Source organism: Cynocephalus volans, chromosome 2 (assembly GCF_027409185.1).
Source record: "Cynocephalus volans isolate mCynVol1 chromosome 2, mCynVol1.pri, whole genome shotgun sequence".
In the NCBI taxonomy this organism is placed as follows: domain Eukaryota; kingdom Metazoa; phylum Chordata; class Mammalia; order Dermoptera; family Cynocephalidae; genus Cynocephalus; species Cynocephalus volans.
This window is the reverse complement of record NC_084461.1, coordinates 232,005,107-232,030,847: the sequence shown is the minus strand read 5'-3', so window position 1 is coordinate 232,030,847 and position 25,741 is coordinate 232,005,107. Positions and strand designations below refer to the sequence as shown.

At 38.0% G+C, this 25,741-nt stretch overlaps 1 protein-coding gene across 4 annotated transcripts in view; it reads left to right on the top strand.

The window, feature by feature from the left end:
- NRG3 (neuregulin 3) overlaps positions 1 to 25,741 on the top strand; it is a 1,080,861-nt gene that overhangs the window by 163,990 nt on the left and 891,130 nt on the right. The gene's annotated exons all lie outside the window — the stretch shown is intronic.

Genomic DNA, 25,741 nt, shown 5'->3' with positions numbered 1-25,741 from the left:
TTGAAGCATTGTAAACTGACAGCATTTCTTTTTCACCCATGGAAAAGGGGTGCACAGCACTGGGAGCGAAATATTGAATGCAGTTTTTTGTAAGGTAACAACTCATTCTCATTTTCTAGAAAGGTATGATAGCAGAATTGTTATTGTTATCCTCATTAGCAGTGTACAAGTTAGGCCAACTGTAGTACTAAGTGTAATGGATATTCCGCTGGTTGAGGGTCACTGCAATGAAACCAGCAATGTATGCAGTTATAACTGGGAAGGATTTGCTGGTCTACCTGTCCAGAGACACAAACTTTCATTTCATCTCTGCTAAAAATATCTCAACTTCATGAATATCATGAGTACCCTTTCAGATGACGGACTACTGAATTAGGCCACCGGGAAGGGGAGCAGTAACCCCTGTTACAAGGGTCATATCAATCTGCTAATGTTGCTCTTCATTTATTATTCATCCATGAGACTTATACTGACAGCCAACCACGTTCCAAGAACTGCACTGGTCACTGGAGATGAAGGAGAAAGTGTGAAGCCTGGGGAGCTCACACAGCCTCTGATTGCGTCTGCGGATCTCAAGGACCAAAGCCATGTGGATTTGGGACCACATTGTTCTCAATAGCTGCTGAGCTATTTCAAATTGGTTCCCTGATCTATTTTTAAAAAGAAGATGTAGACAAATTAAAAAGAGTTTGGGAAAGTGGAGGAAAGTGATTAAGAGAATGGAGAATTCTTTTAACAAGAAACTAATAGTGTGTGGCCTAGTTCAGCAATAGTAAGTGGAACTCATGACAATGATATATAAATATTTGAAAAATGTAAGCAGGAAGGAGCAGCATTGTTCAGTGTGACTCAGCAAAAGTAACGAAGAGCAATGCAAAGTAATTATGATACGGAAATTCAAAATAAACATAAGAAAAAAAGTTTTTTTCCCCTGTGTTTTCTAAACACAAAGTACTGGGAGTGCTAGGTGTGCAATTTTAAATGGACAGTCTGAAAGGTGTTCAATGAAGAAAAGGTATTCGAGCAACTACTTGAATGAAGTGAGAGTGCAAACCATGTGGAATCTCATGGGAAAGAATTTCAAGCAATGGAAGAGCAAATGCACAGCCCATTGGGTGGGACCATGTCTGGGATGCTCAGGCAACAAGCAGGTGGCTGACAGAATAGGAGTGGAGAGAGCAAAGGAGACAATGCTAGGACATGAGGTCAGAGAAGTATTAGGGTCCTGATCTTACAGAGGTCTGATGAGTGTGAGGATTTTGGCTTTTACTCTGAGGTACAGTGGAAGTCATTAGAGGGTTTTTAACAGAGGAGTGAAAAGATTTGATTTATATTTGAAAAGGATTACTCCAGTTGCTGTGCTGAAAATAGACTGTGGTTGCAGTAGGGCAGACACAGGGAGACCATTAGAAAGTTTTTTTTCAATAATTGAGGTGAGAAATGATGGCGGCTTAAACCAGAGTTCTTGAGAAGTGGCTGGATTATGAATATATTTTTAGGGTAGAGCCAACAGATTTGTTGACGGATCGGTGCTGAAGTGTGGAAGAAAGGAAGAGTCAAGGATAAGTCTAAGACTTTGGGTCTGAAAGACTAACTAGAGTAGAGTTTTCATTAGTTGAGATGGGAAAGACTATAGACGTATCTCATGTAGACGTGGGTGGAGGGTGTCAGGATCTTGATTTGGGATAACTTTTAGGCATCTAAGCTGAGATGACAAGTAGGCAGGTTAGATATATGAATCTGGTATTCAGGGGGTTGGGGTGTGGCGATATAAGAAACAGGTTAAAACATTGAGCTTTGTGGACCTCCAACTCTTACATGCTGGGGAGTTGAGGAGAAATCAGCAAAAGAGAATAAAAGAAGTGACTGGAGAAAGAAAATCGGGAGAGTCTGGCATCCAGGAGGCCAAGTAAGAAAAATGTTTCAAGAAAGAAAGAATGAGCCACAATCTTGGCTGCTATGGATAGGTCAAGAAAAATGAGAACTGAAAACTGACTGCACATTTAGTTGTGGAGAGTCTGATATAGAGCTGTCACTTGTGATCTTGACAAAAAATCAGTATTAGTGTAGTGATGGACAGGTAAACTGTGACCGGAGTGAGGTAAAGAGAAAATGGCAGAAGACAAATTGGTAGCCATGAGCATATTTAATTATTTTGAGGATTTTTTTTCTGTAAAGAGGATCAAAGAAATGGGGTATCAATTAGAATAGGAAGTGGAGACAAGGAAATGTGTCTCTAAATGGGAAAGATAACAGTACATTTGTAATGAGACTGGGGGAAAATGTGTAGTGCAAGAAAGAGAAAGGGGAATTAATAAGCAACAGTCTTATGTCAGGGAGAAGGGTTGGATCTGGTACCTTGCTGAAGGGGTTCCACACAGACAGGAGAGTTTTACCCATAATGGTTTAGGTGAAGAGGCAAATGTGTCTTGTGGAATTTCCTTTTGAATTGCTTCGTTTTTTCCCTCTCTGGAAATATGAAGCAAAGATCATTTAGAAGGAAGAGGAGAAGATATGAAATCATCATTTTGGAAAATAGACTGGAGCAGGGAAAAGGGAAAACTTCCCAGGCAGTTCCAAGAACACTTGAGGTCAATGGTCATGCATATGAAACAACACTACTCAACCTAGTGTTATTTTTTTATCCAGTCATGTTACCTGTCTGGGTGTGGCCATGACATTTTTAGAGAATTTTGTTTAATGAGGTTAGTATTTTTTTTGGTCAATACAATGGCATGAGAGAGGGTTAAGGGAGCTTGGTGAGTGAGCAAGAGCGTGACCGCAACAGCATAGCAGATAGTCTAAGCTGGGTAAGGTGGCAGTGATGACATAAGGAGTTGAGTATGATGGTGAAAAGGTAGAAAGATTAGTGCATTTGTGAAATTTTTGGTGTTATGCCATTAAAAGGAATGCCCTGGAAACACTGAAATTGGTAGTCAGACAGTAGAATGCTTGAAGCCAAGCGGATGGAGTGGTTACAGCTGTTGGCAAAGGAAAAGTCAAGATACAACAATAGAAATGGGGGACTAAGGATGCATGCCAGACAAAATAAGTGAAGGAGAGAAAATCAAAGAATGGAGAAGCTGAGGTATTGGAAAGATCATCCAACTTGTTTAAATCCTAAGAATTTTGACATGGGCAGTTTTGCATGTGCTATTGAGCTAGGAACTAAAATCTTGCAGCTGTGACCTCCCATCTGGAATTTTGCAAATATATCACTTAAGTTTTGTTTTGTTTTCTTTTTTTGACAGTCTAGTTGGGGTAAGCTCAGAGGTTTTGCTCAAATGAAAATGTTTTTATTTTGACTTTATTTTTCAAAGATGCTTTTGTGGCGATAGAATTCTAGGTTAATGGTTATGTTTTGAAAATATTGTTCTATTGCCTTCTGATTTTTATGTTTGCTGTCAAGAAGCCAGTAATCTAACTATTGTTCATTGTAGATAACTTTCTTTCTCTACAGCTGTTTTTAAAAACTTCCATTTATTTTCGTTGTTCTGCAGTAGGATTTATTTACGTGTAAGAGTCACAACTTTTTGATTCTGAACATTGGTATCTTTCATTAATCCTGGACAATTTTCATGCATTGTCTCTCCAGACACTCATTGCCTTCTCCGCCTTTTCTATTACCCTCTGAACTGTCATTACCCTATGTAGGACATTTTTACTCTGTTATCCTTTCCTCAAAACGTCTCTTTCCTATCTTCCATCACTCCATATATCTGTACTTCATTCCCTCATTTTTTTTAGATTTATTTTTCATCGTACTAATATTCTTTTTAGCTGTATCTAATAATCTTTTTAACTAGTATGTATTTTTTTTTCATTTCTATAGCATTATTTGGTTCTTATTAAATAGATCTGGTTGGTTTTGTTGTTACTCCTGTTGTCAGTCTTCTTTATTATTTCTTTAAACATATTAAACATGAATGAATTATAATGTCTATGTAATAAATCCACGATCTTAGTCATTGGGGGTCTGATTCTGTGGATAGGCAGGCCTGGCCCTCTGCCCAGGAACAAAAGAATGCTGGTGGGCGAAATATTGTATCCCTTCCCTTTCCTAAAGCCATTAGGTGGGGCGGAGCAAAGCAGGCATCTGCAGGGGTGTGGGACATGGGCCTGTTCCTGCTTACACTTGCTCGGGGCAGCTTATTTCCTCATTTATATAATGATTTTTTATTATTATGAGCTCATGTCCCTTTCATCTTTGATCCTTGTATCTTATTGGGGTAGTTTTTTTAAGCTAAATTTATATTGTCTTTAGAGAGGATTATCATGCTACTTTCAGATAATTGGAGGTTTTAGCAGTCTAGAATCACTTTAAATTGTTCTTGAAGTTTGAGTTTTGTTTGGACATGGAGGGTATGATGTGTGGTCAATTCTGTTCCCAAACATGAGATAACTTGTTTAAAAATTATTAAGGGAGTCTCCCTCCAGCTTTTCCTTCTTCTTTTTCTTCTTCTTCTTTTTTCCTCCTTTGAGTCAAAGCTGAGACCTGCATTCCAAATGGCTTATCAAATGTCAGGGATGCACGATTCCCACAGGAGCCTTACATCTGGGCTTTTACCTTGCTTTCTCATCTGCATGGTCCACTAGAGCTCAGACCCTAGCCCACAAGTGACTGTCACATAAACTGAGGAAAACTCCCGTTCCACTGCCTGCTTATTCATGTGGATTCTCACTTTTTTGTCTTTTCTAAAGTGTTCTGAAGAATTCCTTTACTCTCCTGCTGCTAGAGCCATGTATTAAAAATTATTATTTGATATGTTATATTTTAATTGTGCTGAACTAGGAATAAGGGCTGGCGTGTTTTGGGAACATTTTCTTAAACTTATAAAAAAGATAAGTCCCATTGGGTGTTTCATCTTTGTGTTTGTTTTTCAAAGACTCTTTGTATACTAAGGATAGCAGTACTTGGCCGTATATTGCAAGTAATTTTTTTCTTGCTTGTCGTTTCTAGTTTTAACTTTGTTAATAGTGCTGTGTTTTTCTTCCTGATACAGACTTTTTAAATTTTTGTACAGTCAAATATATCGATCTGTCCTTTTATGGTCTCTGCTTTTGATGCTATGCTTAGAAATTTTTCTCTATACATGTCATAAAACTACTCACCTATTATTTCTTATAATTTTTCCTGGAATATATTTATTCAATGACCCATTTTATCCATAGAATATAAATGACTCTTTCTATAGTGTACTAAATACTTATCTATACATAGGTATGTTTTAAAACTTTCTATTATACCCAATTTATTTACAGAAAATATGTATAAATATATTTTTTTAGTAAAACCTTAGCTTAATGTAGGTCACAATGAGTAGTTTCATCACAAGTCTTTCAATTTTAATTTTTTTCTTCTTTCTTCAATCGTCTAGTAGTTTTTTTGTTTTTTGTTTTTTTTTTAAACAAACATTGAGGATTATTCTACTTTGATCTAGGGCTCTAGAATAAAAAATGAAAAAAAATTAGACACACCAAAAGTCTAAATCTAGGCAGTACAAAGAAGTGGACAGGCAATTGTTGGTCAGTGTGACACATTCTTTAAGAAAAAATACTCTGCTTGGCCTGGGAACATATACAGCGGGTACATCCAATCTAAACGATTGAATCAAGGAAGGCTTCCTGGAAGGACTGTGTGAAGTCTTTGTTTCTGGGGTGTGTTCACTGGGATTGGTGGGGAGGGATGGACGTCAGGAGAGAGAAGGTCCTGCTGAGGCATTATGTGTGGTGTTTCTGGTGAGAGAAAGCATGAGTCATTTGAGAAGCTGAAAAAAGTAGCTGGGTTGAGGAGACGGATAGGTGGTGACGAGCAAGTGCTGCAAAATGCAGCTGGATAGGCAACGAGGGGAAGAGCGTTGTGGATGTTTTTATTGAGAGTGATGGGATTCATCTCAAGGCTGGAAGCTGATGAATAACATGATCGATTTTTTTTTTCAGAGCAACATCTGACCTGTAGCCTTTTCTATGCTAGAGAGAAAGCGGCAAAGCCCCGAGAGAGACAGACTGTAGTACTAAGAGGTACTGCTGTGATGTAGGTGGGTAATAACTGTGGCCTACTAAGGCAAATGAAAGTGAATGTGCAAAGGTATAGATACGCTCGACAGAAATTTCAGAGATGACTGGATAGATTTACTGATACATATGATGGCGAGAATGAAAGAAAGGGAACAATCAAGGATGTCAGCACGCTTTTGTCTTGAGCAACTGGGAGTGGACTTGCCGTTTTCTGAGATAGGTGACAGAGAGAAAGGGGAGCTATTTATAGGGGGAAATGAGTAATTTGGTGGGACACTTTTTGAACTAGTCGTGAATTGAAAAACAAAGTGAAAATGGACATCACCCTCTAATTTCCATTCCCAATTTTACCTCTAGTCTCAGCTTGTTCTTACTTATCATTGGTGCTATGTCAGTGACTCTTACCTGATCTTCCCAGCCCCAGTCCACCTAACCGATCCATCCTACATTGGGACAGATGCTGTGCTTTGCTTATTTGTGGCTTTGTCCATTCTCTTTTCCTCCCCTGGGAAGGCCCTCTGCCTACCTATCTGTTAAAGTCAGTCTACAAGGGCACCTTCACCCTCAGTACCACCAGTGGCCTCTAATAGCTTTCCTTGATGACTGTGCATAACATGGTATTTGAATATGTTCTAACTTAGAATAAAAATCATGGGTATTGGAAACAGGTAAACACAGCTCTGCCACTTATAAGCTCTTTGATGCTGAGCAAATCAACTGCTCTAATCTTTTTCCTTCTTTTTTGAAAAATGGGTGTAGTAATAAAGGCATTGTTTGTTGTAGAGGGCAGAATTAAGGTTGGTTCAGTATCTGATCTCCATCAGCATTTGATTAATGGTAATGATTACTAATATTGTCTCCAAAGCCATTTCTCACAGTCTGTCGACACCATAGTCACCTGTGTGGATGCGTTTCATTCTGTGGGGGGATGGGCATTTCCTCTGTTATCCTCCCAACAATTAATAAGGACAGGCACCATGTAGATACACAGTACATGGTCATGAATGAATGTTTAAAGCATGGGAGTTGCCGAGGAGAATAAGACAATTATAGAAGACAGACTTGCTGAAGCTGAAATATTTCCTACTGTGTGCCCTAAAATGCCGAGGGGTGCTATCTTCTACCATGAATACTTCCCGCCTGAACTACCATGATTTTAAATATTATCACAGTTCTATTTTTCCTATGTGTTGTAATTTTGGTGGTTATGCATAAATCAAAGATGCAATAGGGAACATTGTAAGTGGTGTTGTAAGTAATGATTTCAAGAATGTGCTTTAATTTTTATTGAATATCATCTGATTAGCAATTTTGTTTTTGCTTCAGCCTTGTGAATATTTATTCTAGCAAAAATAAGTACGACAATATCTAATGGAAATATTGTCCACCTGGGTTTCCTGGTGTTGGATGGGTAATTGGCCTTTCTCTTTGTTAGAGGAATTGTTGGTGGCCGTCGGGTTGGCGGATGCCTGGATTGACTGACATGTGGCCGGACTGTGGCTGTGCTTAGCAGAAAGAGAGGAAATCTACAGATTGTCTCTACCCAGCCTCTTTCTCCCACTGGTGAACACTAAGAAGCCTGGACTGGGAGGAATGGTGGGGTTGGCCTTTCTTGACTCTGGTTGTCTTGTTCATGCCAGTTTGGGGGACACTTGTGAGTGTAAAGAGCTCAGCCTTCGAGGTCAGGCCCATCTAGATCCCAGACCTACCACTGCCATTTCCTGCATTTGCAACCTTGAAGTAATTCTATATGTTCTTTGAACCCAGGTTGTTATTGCTTTGTTTTGATTTGAGTGTGTGCATGGTGTATGTGCGTGTGTATTAAGCATTTAAAATGATAATTTTAAAACAGGGAATGTGTCTGGGTTCTCATTTAGACCTTAGAGATTTAGATGGATGTTTGTTGTTCTCCCAAATCCAAGGTCTGTGAAATTTTAAAATCTTCACTAAGATTTTTACAAAGTTTCTATGTTGGATGTTCTCATGGTTTCCTCTACCTTCAGCTCCTGTGCTCACGGTTATTGCTGCTGTTTGAACTCAGTCTTTCACTCTTTTCCATTTTAAAAAACCCATTTGCATGTGTGTGTAGAGCGAGTGTAGTGAACACTGGAGTTTCATGAGGGGGTCACACTGCTTGTAGATCTTTACCTGGGACCCCCTTCTCCCCGTCTCCTCCCATTTCTGGGTCAAGCCTTCTCCCTCCCTTCCTCCTTCCTTCCTTTCTTCCTCTCTCACTTTCACTCTTTCTCCCCCTTACACACACACACACACACACACACACACACACACACACACACACACACAGAGTCACACATAAACACACCTCTCTTACAAGGATGGTAATACCGTATCCATTGATTTATAAAAATTTAAGAGCAGTTACATACAGAAATTAGTCAGTAAACTACTTGGTTCAAATTTATATATCTTTCCTTTTATTTGCTTTTGGTGACCAAAGACTAGCTATCCAAAGACAGCTTAGGCTGCAGCTATTGTCAGTTATCACACATAAGGACACTGGGCACAACGTTTTGGCAGAGTTTGGGTTGTGTGATCCACGCAGCTCAGGAAAAATAGAACCCAGCTTCTATCTTTCGAGTTCTCCTTTTCGTGACCAGGGTTCCCCCAATGGCCCAGGGTCACTGAGAGCTCAGCACGGCTCATTCCTCTGTTATCTGCCACAGACTCCAATCTCATGTGGAGGCCAAGGGAGGGTGGTTGGGCTGCTCGGAGAGTAGACCCACAGAAGGGCCAAGAATTAAGGGGAAGCTCAGCTGCCAGGCAGGTGGAGGGACGAGAACATATGAGCATGCCACAGAGACACTACACAGTCTTTCTCTGTCCCTTCAGATGATGCTACTGGGGAGAAATAGCATTATCAAAACGTAGAAAGAAAACCAAAAATGAAGAAAAGGTGCTGAAGAGGGGGAAAGCGCTTAATCCATTGTGTGTAAATGACGGGTCTCCTCCCTTGCTGTGTTCTCAGTGTGCCCACTGCTGGAGCAGCTGAGTCTGGGCTTCTAATGACAGTGGTCTGGCCACATGCAACTCTCTTACTTGAGGACGAATACTGCCATTCAGCCACTCTGAGCAGCCATAGTCGGCACGCTCTGCACCGACTGGGTACCCTATTTGTGTTAGGGCACTGAACTGTACCTGGCCAAGACCTTGTATGCCTCTAGGCAAGTGTTACAGTCTCTTCTTGAGTTATCAAATGAAAGGGCTACACTGGATAATCCTCAAAGCCCCCTCCACTTCAGGCAATTCAATTCTTCTGGGGTTCTGTACTTATTTTTATGATCCTTCTGATGAAAATATCCATAGCTGCTTTGTCATTTTTATGTTGCTAACTATCACCAGCAACACATTTCAGGTTTATTAATATTTTACAATCTCAAGCTCCTGGTTTTTCTTTATTTTACACCAAGACACAATGGTGAAAAAAATAAATTGAGGTATTACAAATATCTCAGCTCAGAATAGCAGAGGAAAAGTAATTGGAAGAAACGTGAGTTGAGAAGGTGTGAGCATATTTCTGCCAGAAACTATATCGTTCCACTGATAAGCAATCTCTGCCCTATTAGTATGGAGACAATCGATATATTTTTTGGAGGCAGGGAATTATTTTTTCTTTTCTTCTTTTTTTTGGTTATATGAGTGGTGCTTTCTAAAAATAGTCACCTCGTGCCCTTCATAAATCCATCAGTCCTTGTGTCTTGATGTAGCCTTACAGTAGAGACAAGTTTAAAAGCTAATATTTGGGAACTAAAGAAAGGAAATTAAGGTATTCAAAGGAAGAGCAAGTCCCTCCCACCTTCGTTTGAGTTATCAGGTGTGACTTGCCTGCTGGCTTACATCGCGGAAATTTTATTTTCATTTCACAGCACAGCTGAGAGAATGAAAGAATCCTACCTCTAAAAGGTTTTTAGTTCTAGATGGGGGTTATTGGCCTGATGAAGAACTAGTCTGGATTTCTGGAAAGGAATCTCCTGCCTCTTATTATAATCCAGTTTTGTATTTCTGTCATGGTGACAGTGAAGAAATTGTACCTCTTGTCACCATGAAACATAATTTTTCTCAGTGAGACTTTTATAGATAGAAAAACTAAATTGATATGTGCTGGTTTAGAATTTCATCAGGGAATTGAAGAATGATTTACAGGAAAGATCATTAGACTAAGAGTCAGAATAACTCTATGGTCCCATCCTGCACAGCTTCCAGCCCTGTGATCATAGGGAAGTCACCTCAGATCGGGTCACATGTATAATGTGGAGATTTGCATAGTCTACCTGGCAGTGCTCTCATGGGGACCCATTTAAGTAAAATAATATAAGAAAAAATATACACTCACTAAAATATCATCATAACTGTGTAATCATTTTATTATGAAATATCAGATATATATAAAGATAATATATATTTTACAAAACATAATAAAAACCCCATTCACTCAACACTATTAAATATACATTTCAAGTTATGATTTGCTGAGTAAACATAAAGAAAACATGATGCTAGGAAAGATGCTCTCGACTAGATTTTAAAAAATGATCAAATTGTAAATAGCTTGAATAGCTAACTGAATTAGATATACTCTTTCAAAGATAAATGTAAAGCCATAGACTGAGGATTAAGAAGAAATCCGTGAGGTTAAGATGACCTGAGGCACAGACATGAGGTGTATTCAGGTACCATAAGACAAATCAGAGCCAAGAGATTTGCTCCCAAAGTTCCCCAAATCCTGGGATATGTTGACAGAAGGGCTAGCACGCAGCCTGCACCTGGAGTTCAGATATCTCCTTCAGCTGAATGTTATCATCTCCTGAGAGTTTGCTAAATAGGAAATTTGGGGAAAGAAAGAGCCTATAACTGTATTTCAAATGGAAATATATGTGGTTCTCACCTTATTAAAAAACTCCAACCAAGGCCTTCAATATGATTACAATTCTCTTAAACACCTATAAAACAACTCACCACGCATTGAGACACACATGAAGAATTTAACACACCAATTGCCCCTTTATATAACTCTTAATGGACTGGTTCCATGTCCAGACGCTCAGCAGTATTGGAGATGAATTTTTATCCCGCAGCAATCACCTATACTTTGTCATTCCAACTTTTCTTTGAAAATTTTGGCTTTTCAAGGCCTTTTAGACTTGCTGACTTTCTTCAAAGGCATTTCTATTTCTGCAGGAAACATTTACTTAAAACTGTGTGGGGAATTGATTGCGATAATGAAAAATCCATTTAAAAAGCACAAGTGGGAGATGTTTGTTATTAGAAAAAAAGTCACACTGTACTTTCTCTCACCAGGCCCAGCATACGATTCAACATTTTTGCCTATATGTATAAGTAGATTGGAGACTGAAGTTTGGATTTTGATAATGATTTGGGGGGTAAAAAGTATTGCATGTCATTGTAGCAAACACTTATAGAGTAGCAACAGATACGTACCTTGTGTCAGTTTGTTCCGCTGGGAAGTGCGTCATCTGTCATGTTATGTGACACAGCAATTCCGTTAATTTGGTTGGACTCCAGTCCCTGAAATACAGTACTTGTTTAATAAGCATTTGGTGAATTACTGGCAGAAAAAAGTAGAATATAGACCAGTGCGTAGTGGTTATCATTAGAGAGTTATCTCTGTAAAGGAAAACCTTCCTAATAATTACACATGCTAGAAAATGTGGGAGAGAGTGTGTTCTCCGTCTCTAGATGTCTCTGTCCCTTGCAGGAGAAGGGACATTTTAGGAATTTTGCTAATTTATTCCTCTGCATGGGTTTGCAAATGCTATAACCAGAAAGTTTTTTTTTTCCAACTCTAAAGTCTTTGATTATCTGGTCAAGAATCACCTCATTCTAATTCTTTGTATAGTTAAAAATTATAAATCAACTTGCTCCCTAACCAACCCTCTCCATACCAGAAAAAATAAATCACATCCCCATTTACAAATTTCTTAAATACTTGTTTTTCATTCCTGTAGTCATTTTTATTATTGCCTTAACCTTTTCATATTTTCTTTTACAATATCATTTTAAATGGATGGTAATTACAAGTGAACCTGAGCTAAAATGTATGTATTTTATTTCTTTCTCTAACCATGCCTTCCACAAATTAATGGAGGTATTAGTTTTTCAAATATTATTTTGGATTTTGTATGTTTTGCCCAAATATGTAAGAATAAGTGCCACATGAAACAAAGATTGTCTTGTTCACTCATCTTACAAATATTCTTAGTGTGAGAATGTTTATGATTTAATTAATGAAGAATAAAAATATACATCTACAGGTGTCCATATATTAATATTACATGTGCATACATTTCCTTTCTTTAATGTACATATGTGCATATGTATTATGTACATGTGTAATCTATCAATAAATTTGTTGATGTGCATGGGATTTGGAATCTGGCTAAGTCATCTCTTATTGCTATATGCTTTTCTGCTTTACTTATGGTTGACTGGTGCAGGGAAGGCAGGGGTAAGGGATTCTTGTCCTAGTTTCTCATTTGGGACCTCTGCAGTATGTTTTCTGAGGCTGGACAACACACACTGAACTTCCTGGGTTGTCAGAAATCCTGCAAGCACACAACTTTCAAACTTCTATGAGATCCGTGTCTGTCGAGTGCTCACCTGGGTGCTTCACTCACCCAAGACCTGAAGCAAATACATTTATGTCCCACTCTCTCCACACCAGTGACTGTAATGTTTTCAGGACCAAGGGAGGCTAAAAACTTGAATCTAGTGAAATTTTTTCAAGGAAAACATATTCTCAAAGATGTCAAAATTTTTAACTCAGGTTTTAGAACAGCAGGCATTAGGAATCCTTTTTATTTTGTTTTAACGTTATTTATGTTGTTTTCTATTTTACTTTAAGAATTATTTCCACCCTACCTTTCTGTCACATTTGCTGTTTCTTTTTTAATAGTTGCTCTCTGGCGAACAGCATCAGTGGATTGGCACTGTGTTTTTCAGAGGCTCCACCAGGTCAGAGCTCTTAGACCCCACACAGTTGTTTTTAACACAGAGTGGTGCAAGAGAGCTGTTAACGAAACTTTGCATTGTTGTCTCTCACGCTGCCGAAACAGTCTTCATTTCCTTTGAATAGCACTTTGTCAGTTTCACTTGACATACGGCATGGCCCTCGGGGATATAGGCCTTTTCTATGCAGTCTAAAAGGAAATCACATTTATTTCTATTTTTGTAGCCAATTGTGTGAATATTTATCATAAAAACCAAATGAGCATATTCCCTCTCTTCCCTTCTGATTTACATACCCCCCCCCCCCCACTGCCTTTAAGTAATGATCCTCTTGGAGCAGCGACACGACCTATAAATATTCCATGAATGAAATAATAGTTGAATGGGTGTGTGTAGAACAGTCGTATTCCAGTTTATAGGATTTCAAGACAGATTTAATAGGGAGAAACCATCTTTCCTTTTTATGGCTTTAAGAAAATGACAGCAACATCTAATGCTGTTTTAAAACTTAACTGTTCATGATGCCTTTCAACAATTAGTGTTTAATGTTTTGCTCCGTTTCTAGACTCATTCTCCAAGATAGAAGCCTGATGACTGCAGCTTAAAGACTTAATACATATTGACAAACTGCCAATAGGGAAAGTTGTGACTATTTAGCTACATAAATATTTATATTTTCTTCTTATATAAAACATTTATATTTTACATTCTTTTAACAATGTGTAAAATAAGGTTATAAACATTGAGTTTAATAAAAATTGATGAATTTCCTCCTCCATTCAATACAATTTATCAAGCACAGACTGTGTCACAAGCTCTGTATTAGACACTGATGTGCAAAATAGATATGTCCTCTGCCCTCAAGAAGTGTACACCTTAGTGGAGGAGAAGTTTACTGATGGCGTAAATTCTCAAATAAATATATAATGATAAGCTGTGATGTTGCTGCTGTGAAGAGGCTCAGGGTGCCGAGGGAGTGTGTTAATAGGAGTTTCAACGGAGGCTTCTTGGAGGTAATAATATTAGAACTGAGACGTACAGGATGAAAATGAATTGCTCAGATGAAAGGTGTGACATCAGAAGGAGTGGGCAGGGAAAGGAAGAGAGGCTGTCCGTAATGCCAGAGGGGCAGTGGTAAAAACAAGGTCTTTGAAGTGGCCAGGTCAGGCCATGCTGGGCCTTTTAGTCAATTAAGAGATTTTAGTCTTTATCCTCAGATCATAAAGTATGGAATGAAATAATCATATTTGTGTATTTAAAAATCAGTCTGGATGCTATAAAAATATAATCACACTGAGTGCCACTTTCACTAAATCACAATGCATCTTATAAATATTTAAAATAAGTCATCCAAGCAAACGAGAAGTATATTTGAGTAATATTATGTCCACAGAAAAATTTAATTGGATTAGGGTTTTGAACACTGTTAAGTAGAAACACAAATTGCTTCAGACAATTTGTGATCCTGGGATGGTATTTCCTATGCCCAAAGAGAAACCCATTCCTCTTGTTACTGTCTTCAGAACCACAGAGCATGTCATTAAATAGCAGCTTAAATGGCTGTGCAGGCTTACCAGGGTGCAGACGGATTGGACAGGGGTCAGATTGCATTAGAGTCAGTTAGAAGCTTAGCTTCATCTAACACTGGCAGAACAGCAGGACCTCAGAGAAGAGCATGCATGGGGGATCCATATACATGAAAAGAAGCAAAGCATGACCAAGTGCACCTGTAGATGTGAATGTCAAGACTCATTAGTACCTGGTTTCTATACCAAGGAGTTTCCTGATTGGGAGCCTTCCTTCTCAGCAACCCTGATTGCTGGTGATCTGATTCTAACTGTTGCCTGGGTCTTGGTTTTCTGTACACCAGTCATTAAAAGACCCTGGATTGGTCCTGTTGCCATCACTTAGTACCTAAGAGAACAAAAGGATAAGGGTAAGTGGAGAAGCACCTGTGCTCATTTCAGCACCTTCTGCACATCCCGCTCAGCAGTCCAGAGTACGGTAGCCTTGTACTGTCCTCTCCTTCTACCCACCCCAAACCACAGTCTTCCCCCAAAGTATCTCCATTGTGAAAGAGGATGGGTTTCCTTTTGGAATAAAGAGATTAGAAGACTACTTAGTTGGAAGTTCTGCTTATCATGAATCTGCCTCTCCAGTGAGCTTAGGCCAGAGATGCTGCAGAAGACCTCGGGAAGATTAATAAAAATCTGCAGTTGCTATGGTGAGGCACTGGACGTGCATTAACATAGTGAACTTACCAACAGATGTGTGAGGTTCATAGTGTTGCCTCCTTTTTAATAAACAAGAGAAATGGGGTTTGAGGATTTAAATATTAATGTTCAAAGTCATACAGGTAGTGAGGACAAGATCCAGACCCATGTCTGCTGACTCGAAACCAGGATCTATCTTAGGTCACTCATTATAAGTTGGTATTTATATTTGTATTAATTTTGAAGAGGTTCATGTAAAAAAAAAAAAACAACTAAAAACCTAATTCCAGGTTGTAGAAAACTCATAAAATGTCCAAAAATTTTGTGATAGCGAAAGAGAAGTTTCATATTGAAATAAGTTTTTAAAAAACTTCTGTGGTAAATTAACTGATACAAACTAATGGTAAAAACAGGATGGTCAGCATAACTTGTTTGTCAGAATAAACAGAAACTTCAGTTGTCTTTTTTCCAGTGCAATGTTGGCACAGTGAAAGACAGGATTCTTCTCTCTGATTAATAGTCTATCAATATCCACAAAAATCATGTGATACCTCAGAGATTTTTCTAGAGAGTGAATATTTGATTAAACACCATCTGGAAGATCCTCATTATCTGAGAAAATCACGGATCTTCGATCTTACACCTGCTTTAAATGTATCAGGAAATATGTTGGTCGAATCAAGAGGAAGATACATGGGGCCGGCCCCGTGGCTCACTCGGGAGAGTGCGGTGCTGGGAGCACCGAGGCCGTGGGTTTGGATCCTATATAGGGATGGCCAGTGCACTCACTGGCTGAGCGTGGTGCAGACCACACCGTGCCGAGGGTTGCAATCCCCTTACCAGTCAAAAAAAAAAGAGGAAGATACATGAACTGACTTAAAACAGCTGCTTTCAAATCTCCCTGCCAAACCAGGAAGTGTGACTGATGGAGTTCACAGCTGCCTCCTCCTCTGGCCCCCAGGAGTGACCTCTCAAGTCAGTTCTTCCACACTGAGAAGCTCTTTCATGGTTACCAGGGGGAGATAAGCCAGTTGAGCTCATGCAAAAAGGCAAGCAGTACTTTCAAGGAAGAAGGGGAAAAAGAGATTTAAAGGTCCTTGCTATTATATCTAGCTTAAGTGAAATTTATTTTTTTATTTACTTATAAGTTTAATTTATTAAATTCATTGTCCGATATTTGCATATTTAGGAAAAGGTTGTATTATTTAAAAGGAAATCAATTATCTAAAACTTATACATGCAATTTTATGTATCTGGAGTTTTTTTTTTCCCCCCTTTTCTTTTTTTCTTTTCTGGTTAGTACTGTCAAAAACTAAAACCCAAAGAAGACATGAGTGAATTTTATATTTCCTTGAGATAGTGACTCATTTCTAATCATTGACACAAAGTGAGAAACTATAACAGAAAGTGTTAAGTTTAATCAAACAAAAATTTAAAATGTTAGTATGTCAAATGAAAATTAATATAGTGAAACACAAACAACAAACTGGGAAATAATAGTGACAGATTAGATAAAGCATATCATATGCATTTGATAAATAAAAGCTCATAATTTAATAAGAAAAAGACAAACTATGAATAAAAAGAGCAAAAGACATGACCAAGGAAGTCACAAAAGAAGAAATAAAAATTCCCAAGAAACAAATGAAAAGTATTTTAAATGAATTGGTCTTCAAAGCCAAGCAGATTAAAACAATATTCTTGTCTATTAAATTAATATGTTTTTATAACATAACACCCATTGTCTGTGTAGCTGAATAGCCACAACTTTCCTTATTGGCAGTTTGGCAATATGTATTAAGTCTTTAAAATGTACATACTTACCTGGTCACTTAACTTTGGAAATTTGTTCTAAGTAATCATCAGATATGTGTGCAATTATTTCTATATGCAGATTTTTATTACATAATTATAATAGTGAAATATTTTAAATAAGTGAAATATTCATCAGTAGGGGATTGGCTACTTAATCCATGCACTCTGTTCCTATAGTGCATTGTAATCCTTCTTTGTAGTTCTGAGCAAACTTATATTGATTATTGTCATTCATTTATTCAATAACTAAATTTGTTTATTCTACTGAGTGCCTACTCTGTGCTCCAGGTACCCATTAATACGCCGGGATCAAACAGTGAATAAGTACAGGAGAAATGAGTCATTAAAGAAGGAACAAATAAGTAAAGCATGTTATATACCAGATAGTGATAAGTGCTGTTCAAGAATGGTGAGCAAGGATGGAGATCATGGTGAATGGCGGTAGAGGAGGGGACAATTGATTTTAAATAGGGTGTTGAGGGAAGGGTTAGTGATAACGTGAAAAGTGATTGAGAACCTGCCTCAGGTGAAGGGCAGAAGCCTGCAGATGCCAGAGAGAAGACATTCCAGACAGAGCAAAGTAAAACCTTTTAGGGGAGAGCATGTTACAGGCATTGGAAGAATAGCAAAAAGGCCACTGTGTCTGAGCAGAGAGAACCAGTGGTGGAATAGCAAACAAAGAGTTTGCAAGAATGCAGGGACTCCACAGGCCACCATGAGGACACGGGTCATTCACCCAGAGAGGGGTGAGAAGCCATTGGAGGGCTCGATCAGAGAAACAGATTGATTCCGTTTACATTTCACCAGGATCGCTCTAACCACTGTGTTGAGAATGTGCTGAAGGAACAGTGCAGAGCCAAGGGGGCCATTTAAGAGGCTGTTGCAAAAATAAAGAGAAGAGGTGTTGGGGTGAGGACCAGCATGGTAAGGGTGGAGGCGGTGAAGAAGGGTTGGGTTGTGATACTTTTCAATTGTATATTCTTTGAATATCTTAATGTTATTTTTAATAAGCAGTACATTTACGTTGATTTAAAAGTCAATACTATTTAGAAAGCCATACAATAGAAGTCACAGTACAACTCTCCCATATTCCCTTTTATTAGTTTCTTGTTTATACTTCCAATAGTTCTTGATATAAATATATTTATATATGTGTGTGTGCATATGTGAGTAGGTCGTGATACACGTGTGTGTAGAAGTAAAAGGAGGCATAAAACAGATTATGCTAACTTTTGCCCCCTTTCTTACCTAAACATGTTTGCATATAATATATACTGTGCCTTGCTTTTTTCACCTAAAAAAATCTGGGTATATTTTGAATGTAGAGCCAATGGACTTTCTGAAAGATTGAATCCAGTGTATGAAAAAAGGAGAAACATGAAAGATGATTCTAAGCAACTGGAAGAAGGGAGTTGCCTTTGGGAGATTTGCTTGTTCAGCATCTATCTTCCCTGACATATAGGGAGAGACCTCAGCTAGATGGCTCGCACCTACTTCGTACCTAGTATATGGCAGGAGCCTAACATTTACTGCTGACTTATGAATGATTTATTGAATAAATATTGGATACATAAACTAGAACAGAATGCAAGTAGTAAGAGAATATTTGTTTTCATATATGTATTTAATGTTTTGGGAAAAACGCTTATAGGATGTTCGGTGAAAAAAAATATTCAGCACTGCTTGTAGAGAATGCTCCAAAAATGGAGGAGAGTGTATGACTCCCTGCACTTTGAAAAGATGCCGCAAATACATAAGCAAGAATTTAAATATTAGTTATTTCTTGGTGTTGGGATTATAAAGGACATTTTTATCTTGCTTTAGGATTTTGTGCCTTTTCTAATTTGTTTATCACAAACATATTTTTTATAAAATTAGAAAGGATGAAGAAATGAGAGATGTGATCTATTTTTTTTTCCTAACTTGACAAAGGACAGAACTAAAAATAATGTGTACAAGTGACAACAACAAAATAGAGGACAGTCTCACTACTTTTTAAGATAAACCCAGAGCAGACTACCTGGCAATAATAGAAAACTTCTGCCTCTGAGATACATGATGTCTTGGCAGCCAGGCGATGACATAGCACAGGGGACTGTTTTCATCTAATGACGTCCAGATCTGTCAGGGTATTCATTAGGGTATGGAAGTACAGCATCTGTCACAAAATCTGTGAGATGCTCTTGCTGGCTTCTTTTATATATAGTGCTATTTTGACATTCCCTATATAAAATATGGCACCTTTTATCTATTATCAGATTTCAAAAAGAGAGCTGTGCCAGTGACCTACATTTTTGTTTCACTTAGCAACATCTTGTGGCTCTTTTTCTATTAAATCACATAGCTCTGCCTCATGATTTTTTTTTTCTTTTTGTACCACTATATTATATAAGATGGATGTGCTATATCTTATCTGGTGACTCTATATTGGTAGACACATAGGATTTTCCTCGTTTTTCTTTATTACCGGTAGTGCCGTAATGGATACCACAGTATGCCCCTCTTCCTGCTCAGGTGTAATTTATTTAGTGTAGTTTCCCCATATCAGAATTTCTGGATGAAATATTATATGTACCTTAAATTTATTTATTCATTCAGTCAGTCATAAAGTCAACAAAAATTTATGGAGCATTTACTATTATGTCAGGCATGGTTCCAGAATTAGAGATATATTCCCGACCAAAATAAACAAATTCCTGTACTTCTGCAGCTCCAGTGGCAGAGACAGACAAGCAGCAAGTAAACAAGAGTATATTTGTGTAGAGTATGTGTATACATAAAATATGAAGAAAAAAAGATACAACCATATAGTTTTAAGTAGTGATAGGTTCTCTAAAACAATAGGTCAGGGTTTGTTTGGGCATGGTGGGCCATAGGGCTGCTCTTAGAGTTAGGGTGCCCAAAAAAGGTCGAGGTGAACAGATCCGACAAAGATCTGGATAAGGTGAGAGAGTGTGAATTTCTGGGGTAGGCTATGTCACATTAGGCCCTAAGGCAGAAACATCCTTGATGTGTTTAGGGGGAAGCAAAAAGGCGAGTGTGGCTGGACTAAAATGAGGAGTGGAAGAGGGTCAGGTGACACTGTGGGACATAGCCAGACACTGGTAGGAGAGGCCAATGGAGAGGAAGGTGGGATAGTAGGAATTTGGGATTTTACTCTAAGAGTGAAGGGAACCCACTGGATTGTTTTGAGCAGTATAATGACATGATTTGATTTACATTTAAAATATGATTGCAGTTGCTTTTTAGGAAAAAGAAATAGACTACAGGGCAGCAATATTGGTTGCAGTGGAGGAGCTATTAGAGTAGGCTAGATGAAAGAGAATCGTGGCTTGGGGTAATTGTTCTCAAAATGTAGTGAGAAGGAGTGAGATTGGACAGATATTTGAAGGTATCAACAATGTAAGGTTTGCTGGAGCATTGGATTTGGTATGTGAGCAAAGGAAAAATGAAAGTTGATTTAAAGAGTTGAAAAATTCAGCCAAATTTGTCTCCAATATGACTTTTTCAAGACTCCTTTGTTGCCAGCAGTATATGAAATTTTTCTTCCCAAATCCTCAAAAGCAGCGGGTTTTGATCGCTTTTTGTGCAGGCCATCATGCTGGGCATAGAGCTGGCATTTGATAGTTATCTGTAGAATTAATGAAATATAAATTTAAATCTTACTTTTTTGATACCTACTGATATAAACTTTATTTCAATTTGCATTGTTTGAACTTCAAAATCTTTTCATGTTTATTAAAAATTTGTATTTTTTCATGAAGTACCTATTCATTATTCCTTTTGATATTGATTTTTTCATTCTTATGTGTATGTAAGTTCTTTATCCTTTCCAGATATTATAAATTTATTACATATTGTGCATATATGGTAGTATGTTTCTTTTTAAAACTACTTTTTGTGCCTTTGTATCAACTTTTAGTTTGTGATGCAGGAAGTTTTATTATACACTTTTGGTTTTGTGCTCATTTGGGCGAAGTCAGGAGCTTTTCATAGTTGTTATATTATTCTCACTGTTTGTCCATCTAGGTAGCTTTGCAGATAACAAAGGAAGACTTAGCATTATTTAAGAGATTTAACTAAGGACGAACAAGTTCTCTGAATCATTGGTGAGCTCTTTCCCTGAAGAGTTGACAGCTTCTTCAGGCGTGTTTCGCCATGTAATGTAAAAAGTAAAACAAAGTTTCGTGGGGGAGATGGTGGATAGTACATGAAGCATGGTCATAATTTCATTTAATATGAAAAGCTACTATATAACTACATGTATGGATGATTTTTTCTTCCCTTTGTATTTCTACAGTTTCCATTTCTCTGCCATAAGTGTATGCTGTGCACATGTGTGTGTGTATGTGTGTGCAATGAGATATTAAAGTAGCCCTAATCCAGCAGGAAATGACAGGTGTCTTGAGCAATACTATACCAAAATATCCCCTTATGGAAATCTGAACTGAAAGGATGCCTGTACCTAAACAGAAAAGTGGAATTAAGTGATCTTCACCGTAATTATATACAGGAAGGATGAAAATTCTGAAAGACAGAATGGAACGGGAGGGAAAAGGAACTGGAAAAATGGGGGAAAAAAGAACATTGAAAGACAAGTAAGAACTGGGCAAAAGGACTGAAGGAGGGAAGATAACTCTAAATAAAATAACAGGAGTGCATATCACATTGCATCACATTGAAGCCATGTCAGAATTGTGTATTTCTTGGCCTGCGGAGTGCTGGAGATGGAAGACATCTTGGGCCTAGTCTAGCAGGGGTGGCAATACATGACAGATGCCACTAACCAATCAGAGCGCTCTTCCACCTCCTTGCCAAGTCTTCATAGCACAGTTCTTAAGTATCACCTGTCAGCGCTGATGCTCAAATATGAACTGTGCCCCGTATAATTGTAGTCTGATGCCCTCTTGTTGAAGATAACTAAGCCAGAGAAAGATCTTGTCCTAGATCGTCCAGCTCAGATTATATCTATTTTATCAAGTATATTTCACTATGATTCTTTGGATTCCCATTAGCCATTCAACTTCTAATTCAGTGATTACTTTATGGAACAGCAGAGAGAATATTTGTAGAATGACTCAGTAGTGAACATATACTGAGTTGACTCCAGCGTTACTGGCCATGGTGTTCCTGATGGTCTCATCTGTAAAAAGGTCCATTGATACTTGACTTACCTGGTGGGTGCTGACATGAACAGGGACCCTCGTTACCTCTTTAGTTTATCATTCTATGATTCTTGCAACACGCTGCACCCAAGGGTAATACAATTTTGACAACATAACAGCGAATAACAGAACCATTTAGAATGGAAAACCAGAAAATCGTCATTTATGAAATCAAAGTATGATTTTAGAAACAGAGGGACACAGCCAGTCTTTTGCTTCTGTAGTATTAATATCTACAATTATTACCTGTGTAAAAAGTAGTGCTCATTACCCATTAGTTTTTTAAGATTTAGGTAAAACAAATCATCAGTACTTTTTTACGTTTAATCCATCTCAATGTCATCATATCTTTGAATTAAGTTATCAATTACTCTTAATTAAATTCATTTTAAGTGGTGGAATTTCCATTTATAAGTGCTTATTTCATAATTCCTGGAAGAGTCATAAATTCTGCTCAATTTAACAAATATTTATTAAGGTCGTTTTATGCAAGATTTAATTTTAGATATTTTAGATAACCACGGATTTCATATTCCTTGGAAAAAAGTTAAACATGCGTCTATATTTTGTAGCTATTTGTAATTGCTGTTAGAGCTTCAGGCTTAGCTTCTACTTTCCGGAAGAACCAAGTGTTGAAGTGGCAGGAAGGAAAATGTCTCAATGATTAAAAGAAAAAATTTGACCAATTCTTAAGCTCAAAAAAAGTATTGAAGTTAAAAGAAATATCCATACATGTCTTTGTATAGAGAGCATTAAATGATGGATAATGGGTTATGTTTCCAATATAACTTTTATATTCGATGTCATGATACATTTTACATGAATTTATTTATTATGGCCATGTATTTAGAATGAAGGAATAATATTAGAAATGACCCAGTGCAAGGAATTATACAAGGCCAACCTAACAATTTCCAAGAAGTTTGGTATCTAGTGAGTGGCCTGGCTCCCTCTAAGCACAGAAGAGGGGTGCTTTCCGGCATGGAGCCATTTGAGTTCCATTAGGGCAACTTCCCTCTCAGTTTCTTCTTTAACTTTGTCTGTCTTTGATAAGATGCCAACAATTCCCAATTGGGCCCATGGGATAAGGCATGGCAGTCAACAAGCTAAGTGCTAACTCATCCATACACTATATGTTTTTCTTTTTCTTTCTTTTTAAATACAAGAAATTGTATTTCTTATTTCTAATTCATTCGATTTGTTTATTATTGTAATGGGGACTTGGTCTACCTCTTGTGATCACTTTTGAGCCAGGGAGAAAAATGATCCATATCCCTTTGAAACCAAATAAGCAGGTGGCAGGATGTCTTGTTCCTTGTTTTTACTTCATACCGTTTTATTGTATGAAAGAAAAACTGAAAATTTCAGTGAACACCCCCAACATGAAAGTCATAGGTACTTGAATATTATGTTATCACTACCAAGAGTCTCTCATTTTCTTAATTGTCTGGACATATAGGCCTGTCATAGTCCATTGACACAAACCTGCCTTAACCCAATTTATAATAAGCCGACTGGCCCCACCTCAAGATGGCAGTGCCCGAGCTGGCTTCCTAGAGAATTGAGTCGTGATTTACAATATCTGACTAAAGTGTAATACAGAAGAGGTTGCCACTCTGGAAGAAAGTCGTTTTCCAGTTTTCCTTGGAGTTGGGGAGATTATTTGTTTAATGAAGATGAAAAATAAGAAGAACTGAAGGTGGATGCTAAAAGTCTGTGTTCTGGGGGGGAGGTGGGGGGTGCTTTAAGCCATACAATAATAGCCATTAAATAATGCCACAGAAGGTGAGAAAAGTGAAGGTCTGTCACCCAAACTATGACAATTAGTTCCCCTGAAGGCATAATACATATTTAAATTCTAAAAATTTTAAACTGAGATAGACATATTTTATCATATAAAACAAATGCTGTCTAGTGGTGTGTGTGCTATAAGTAGTTTGCAGGAATTAAGTTGCACAGAATGACTTGGACCTTTTCTGTACTAGCCACAGACAGGCAATTAGCTTGGCAGGTGAAAGAACAAGCAGAAAAGGCCTTAGTGACTTTCTTTGAGTCACTTTCATAATCTGCCTAGATTATGAAAATAGTGGCCCATTAACCAGATTTTTACTGCAGATGCATATGTATGTGCGCTTTGCTGTAAAGTGTATTAATTACTTAATTATTTTTTAATAATAGACTTTGCTTTTTAGAGCAGTTTTAGGTTCCCAGCAAAATTTCAAGGAAGATGCAGAAATTCCTATGTATCCCCTTGCCCTGCACATACACAGCCTCTGCCATTATCAGCATTCCCACCAGAGTGGAACACTTGTTACAATCTATGAACCTATATTGACCCAGACTCTATAGTTTACATTAGCATTCACTCTCAGTTTTGTACATTGTATGAGTTTTGACAAATCATAATGGCATGTATCCATCATTATAGTATCATACAAAGCATTTTCACTGCCGTAAAAGTCCTCTGTGCTGAACCTATTCATCCCTCCCTGACCACTAACTCCTGACAACCACTGACCTTTTTCTGTCTATAGTTTTTCCTTTTCCAGAATGCCATATAGTTGGAATCATACAGTATGTAGGCTTTCAGATTGGCTTCTTTCACTTAGTAATATGCATTTAAATTTCTTCCATGTCTTTTCATGGCTTGATAGTGCATTTCTTTTTATTGTTGAATAATATCCTATGCCTGACTGTATGACAGTTTAACCATTCACCTACTGAGGGACATCTTGGTTGCATCCAAGTTTTGGCAATTACGAATAAAGCATTTGAATATGAATCAGGCTGCTATAAAGAAAGAAAGAAAGAAAGCAATCAAGCCATGTTTTCTTCTTGAATTTTAAAAATCTGAAGATTTTATGTAAAAATCTGCATGCCTTCTTTGAAAAAAGACAAAAGGTCAGTCAGTACTGGGCAGTCTGCAGGTGGAGCTGCCATGGCCATTAAGTGAGGTCTGAGTCCTGCAATCACTGCAGTCCCACTACAGTCCCCAGTCCCATACATCCTCCTCACACTCATAGTTGACTCTATATTATCTCCTCATTGCCATAAGCAATTGAGTTTGCATCACCTAGAGGAGTGGGAACTAATGGATGAATTATAATTTTAAGGTTTTAAAAACTCTGGGTTCCTGGTGCAAATATTCTTCCTCTATCTCTTCAGTTAATACTGCTAAGTTAAGATTTTGGGGGGCAGGAGGGTTGACAGTATGGATCTATATTAGTGTAAATCTATTGCATTATTTGGAAGCAAGTAACTAAAAGGCAACTGGGCAGGCCATCTTGTTCCATGGCCCTTTGAGGCTCCCTGACCCCAGCTGCTTGGGCTCTCCTCTCACCGCCTTCCTATGTAGCAAAGCCTTGACTCTCTTTCTTCTGCAGCTGTTCCTCACTTCTGTCTTTTCAGCTCTTTCCACATCATAGTACAACCTGGGTAATCCCCGTCCCATCTCTTGGGAAATTTCTTGCTCTGAGCTGAGTAACTAAGTTTTGAAGGAGGCTGCTATATTTAGTGCAGTGCTTGAGGAAGACTAGTTTCTAATTT